Source organism: Musa acuminata, chromosome BXJ2-2 (genome assembly GCF_036884655.1).
Source record: "Musa acuminata AAA Group cultivar baxijiao chromosome BXJ2-2, Cavendish_Baxijiao_AAA, whole genome shotgun sequence".
Taxonomy (NCBI): domain Eukaryota; kingdom Viridiplantae; phylum Streptophyta; class Magnoliopsida; order Zingiberales; family Musaceae; genus Musa; species Musa acuminata.
Window position 1 is genome coordinate 19,724,797 of NC_088339.1, and position 6,000 is coordinate 19,730,796.

Genomic DNA, 6,000 nt, shown 5'->3' on the forward strand with positions numbered 1-6,000 from the left:
ATTTAAATTTCTACTTTGTGTGTGTGTGTGTGTGTGTGAGAGAGAGAGAGAGAGAGAGAGAGAGAGAGAGAGCCAATAAGTTATAGAGAAAAAAAATATAAAAACAAGGACAATCAAATGAGGGTTTTGATAATATGTAAGTTAAGAACATGCCAACTATTGAACTCAAGCTAACAGTATAAACCTATCTATTTTATGTCATGCATTGAATTACCTGAAGAAGTGAGCTGATGAAGGTAGAAGTTGGAATGAGGATCCTCAGGAAATGGCAATTCTAGCTTCTACAAATAGATGAAGGTAACTTGTAATTTAGTGTGAGAAGCTGATCAAACCATTCATCAATAACATCATTGAGTTGCATGTAAACAAAGGAGATGTCACAGTCACAAAGTAGAATGGGGACTCTCAGCAGAAATCACCTGTTTGATACAATCATATTAGCTGAAAATTATTAGAGACAAAAGGGTTGAGCACATAGGCATTGTATTTTGACTCAGACAAAGGCCCCTTAGTTTTGAGTCAAGTAGAAAACATCAGCTATAAAGAAAGAACAGTTTGACTGGCAATCATAGTGAACCAGCATTGACTTGCCATGAGAAAATAATATCACAATACCAAGGAGTTGTTGTCTCATCATATTGTGGTTTATTGGAGAAATATAGAATGTGTTGTGCAAGATTACAAGACAAAAACCCACAGTACATAGTCTATCATGCTATGAAAACTTTGAAGAGCATAACAAAGAGAGGACCTCTCTGAAGAAGGCAATGTTACTCAAATGCTTTATTGCCATGCAATTGTCGAGGAATGAGAAGGTAGGTTATCCCAGCAAATCTAGTGCACCAACTTTTCTCCAACCTGCCACATAAATATGATCAGTCACAAGAAGCCAAACGTTTCATGTATAACATCCTTGTTGTAAACAAAGATTTCATATGCCAGCCACCATTAATCATGCCATTTGATACGTATTATATACCACAGCTTCTTAAGAATACAACATTAAACACACTGTTACAGAAATTTGGTAGACAAACTATCAATTGTCACGGTAGTCCAGATCTATGCTCTACCTGATTTATAGCATTTAGGACAGCAATTTGATGCAACATTGTAACTAAAACTAATAGAAGATAACTACAATTACAAGATTAAACGAAACGACATTTTGGCGGAAGCTGTAGAATGGAAGAAGCAGAGTGGAAGCTAGAAGAAAATTTCAATAAAAAGAAAAAACAGAGATCAGAAGACCATCCATCAAAAATCAATATTGTTTTCATTCATTATAAATCTGCCTATTATCTCACTCGAGGCATGAGCGTTCACACAAACATCTAGTTTCTTTTTCTAAAGTTTCTTTCCTTCACCCTGAAGTTATTGGATTCATTAAATAAGTCACATTTCAATACTCCAAATCTCTAGCAATAATATCCCAAAGACTTGTTAAGTTGGCAACTTTTTCCTAATTAAAACACATCAAAGTACTGTCTCTAACATAAAAAATCAAATCTAGAAAAAATATCCACAAAAAAAGAAGAAATAGAAATGTGCTGTCCCAACTGGTTTGACCCATGGCAAATACAAACACATTATGGATTTGGCTCCAACCCAAACTAGAATCAATCAACAAATTATTTACCCATAAACATTAAGCATAAAAAATTGATCTGCAGTTTAGATTCATTAGGGATTCACTGATCATTCCATCATCTCCTTTACTCAACTACATGGTCCTGGCTAATTATTTGCTATTATCAGAAACTTCGGAAGCTGTAATTATCCTCAGATAGCATGCTACAGCATCTGCACCCTAAATAAAAATATAGGCTTAGTTCATACACAATAGAGTACGAAATCCATATCACATTAAAATGGCCATGCTCCTTTCTAGGCATCAGTTCATCCAATTTCTCAAGATGCTATTTAACCTATTGGTGAAGAAACCCTGTCCAACTAGAATAATAACAATCTTAAAAAAGCACAACATTTTCCATAAAAGCAAGCTCGTTCAAAAATGTTTAAATAAAGTTGCAGCTAATAATTTTGAGTTTCAACTACTATCAATACCACTTCCTTTGTGTCCTTCTTTCCACCAAACAGCTTGTATCCACCATAAAATAGAAGGGCCCAGCCAGTCAAACTAGTAAGTACAAACTGTAGAAGACAAAGCTCTTGTTAGCTTCATTTCACAACATCTTGCAGAAACCTTCAACAGAAAACTACAATAAACTAAATGTTGAACCAAGGGTTCGTGATTCACCTTGGTCTAGACCCAGGAGACAAATTTCAATCACTATTTATAAAAAAAATCACTGTTGATATGTCTAAATGTTGAACCAAAAACAAAAGAAGATCTTCTAAAGGAAGTTGCACAAAAATATATAGCTCTTCCTATAACCAGAACACTCGAACATTAGAAAATATATAAACCATGCAAATAGAACTCACATGTTCTTCCTTCCATTTAGATGGACTAAGCGGGTCTTCCCACATATTAATCTTTGGTGGGCCATGATGATCTGCAAAAAATAGTGAGGAACAAAATTGAAATCAAATAGCAAAACAAGAAGTAAAGGGGATGTATTCAGAATATTATCTTACAAGTTAGACTAGTGTCAGAGTCAGATATATTTCATATGAACTATTAAAGTTGCATAATTGCAATATCCAGATATATTACCAGTTGTCAATACAAAACCGATTATTTGCACTATCTTCTTATGCTATATCATGACTCATTAACATTAAGCAGCACATGAACCAGCTTGACGTATCCATCATGATAAGCGCACCATTCCCTCCCCTTTCTTTTCCTCTCCCCACCATGGAATAACAAGAAGTAATAAAGTCCCAAGTATTCAGGGTTAGCTACATAATTGTAACATCTCTTATTAGGTTTTCCTACCTCCTCTCGCACCACAATAGGGAGTTGGGATCCCAAGAATACATAAGATGAAAAGTCTAATACTCTAGAGGTGTTGCTTAACAATCTTTTCATCAAGAACTTTGTTACAAGCTACTTCCTAGGCTTTCCTCTACCTCTCCTCCAACCACAGCATGGAGTTGAGACCCAACAAATAAGATCAGAGAAGCTTAAATCTTTGGGTGCAAATATAGTACAACATCAACAAGCTGTATGCCCTAAATCCATATCATTTTACTAATAATTAGCATTGAGATGTTTAGCAATAGTAATTTATAGGGGTACTGCTTTACAATATTTTTTTTATCGAGAACTTGGCTACCAGTTGGTTATAAATTACAATGTTTTTCACCAGAAAAGAAATCATATTTGTCAGATTTCACTGGAAACTGTTGAGAGCTCAGACTAAACTATGTTGCATTGCCCATATGCACTGGGACTCAACTTTCAAAATCGCTACTGGAATTAGGAACTAATTTGTCTTTCAAGTCATCCCAGCTCCATCATCCATTATATACTCTTCTGCACAGAATCTAATCCATAATCCTACCAATTAAATCGTTGTTCCGTTTATGTCCTCTGAAAAACGTATTGGATATAACTTTGATCCCCAAATTTTCTAAGGAAATTGTTCGTCGACCATTTGAATTAGACCAATAAAATAGTTCAAAATTCAAATACACCATATTTTCTCCAGAACAAGAAAAACTAGGGTGTACAAGAAAATGAAATGGAAGACGTCCGTAGAAACCCAATGTATTAATCAGATCTAATACGCTGTCACCGCACATCCTAACGATCGGAAGCGGAAGAAGAGCGATCAAAACAGTGAATAAGAACAATCAAGAAGGGAAGGCAGATGAGAGCCCGACGGGTCAAAAGATGGGATGAGAGACGGACCTCCGCCACCGGCGAGTCCCCGCCGAGGCACGAGCTTCGCCGCAGCGGCGGAGGGGCGGGAGAAGGAGGAAGCAACCGCCAGCGCCACCCGAGCCGCCATGCTTCGCTGCAAGAGGGAGAGGGAGAGGGAGAGGGAGGCAGGCGATGGGAAGAGCGCACGTCGCTTCCTCGGGAATGATGGGCTCGAAGCCCGACCGAACAATACAGTACATAAATGCTTATGTAGGCCCAAATGTTACCTTAATGGGCTTCAAGCGAGCCCATATTAAGCTGAACATTGGGAGGGCTCTTTGGGTAATCCAATTCTTATTTCATTTTTCATCTATTATTATTTTCAATAAATAAGAGCTTTTTGATAATATTCATAATAATGAAACATTACATGAATATATGTAAACATATACACCTCCCAACTCAGTGACCTTATGTTAATCCCTCTATATATTTGACCATTTTTTATAGTTAATCTTCATTGGCTACTATAAATTAGTTATTAATTGAGATGTTATTGACCTCTGGGAGTTTTTTATGATGCTAAAAGTGTCCAGAGTATTTTAGATATTTCATATCATTATATGCTTCTTTAACTCAAATATAATAATGTTAATTGAATTGTCTAGAGTTGCTGTTAACAACCCTAATATACGGTTGAAGATATTGATATTTGAAGAAATGCATATGTTATATATTGTTATTTCTAAACTTATATATATACATACATATATATATATATATATACATATACATATATATATATATATATATATATACATATACATATATATATATATATACATATATATACATATACATATACATATATACATATACATATATATATACATATATATATATACATATATATATATACATATATATACATATACATATATATATACATATATATATATGATGGATTTGAAAAAGCTAAATGGGTTATGGGAATAAGAAATATTCTTAAAATAATATATTATTAATATATTAGTATATTCATGGAAAATATTAAACTGTCCAAGCCTCCACATATTAAACTACAACTAGGAAGTATAAATAATATGTATATATATATTTGATATAATTTATGATATCTATATTTCATACATATAATAAATGACATTATCATGTTTTTAGTTTTTAAGATCGAGGTACATGTTTTTAAAAAATATTATTCTTAATATTCTATAAAATATTGATTAAGCATGGATAAACATTAATGCTTACGTTAAGCATAGCGTAATAAGTTAAAGTATATTAGCGGACTTAAATATAAGATTAAGTTATGATAATAAAAATATATATTATGACTAAAAGTGATGATTGAATTTTAGTCGGTGTCAAATGAATCTCAAGTCTTAAATGAGTTTGATCATGATTAAAGTTTAAGTTTTAAATATAATTTATGTGGAGGATCATAAGTTACTAAGGTATAGATAGAGTAATAAAAGTTTAAATGAAAATACATAAGTTAAATTGAATGATGAGTATATACCAAAAATATTATCTTTATTAAACTAAATTAAACTCAATTAAAGTTATTATAAGTATATTAGTAAATTTTTTTTTGAAATGATGCCTAATAGAATTGAACCCTAAACATCAAGGCAACCTCCTAACCACTTGTTCTTTTTTTTTTTTTTTTTTTCATCATCTTTACCAACCTAACAACACAAGACCTTTTTTTCTCTTTCTTCAACCATTCTCTTAGTTTTTCGCATGCAAGCTAGAAACCCTAACTCTAATTATTCTTATGCAAGCTAGAAACCCTAACTCTAATGAAAATTGAGGTAAGAAAAACTTATTTCTTCCTTTATTATACCTAAGGTTTCAGTTTTATAGATTATATACTGATATTATCAATTAATTTTTATAACCTAGACTTTTAATTAATATTTAATTTTTAGATATATTTTGTATGATTCTTTTATGTTTTTAAAGCCTCTAGTATGATCTTAATCTAAGAGTGTCATAATATGATGTAATCAGAATTTCTTATTTTCTAAGAAGTTCTATTGACTAGTTAGATATATGATTAAGCTCTATCCTTTGGGTATATTTTAAAAGATTATTTTAAGGTTATATGAGATTTGTTATTAAGTGAATAACACTTGTACCAAAATATAAGGTTTATAAGTTCAAACAATCTTAACTTAATTTCAACATAACATAATAGGTGTTGA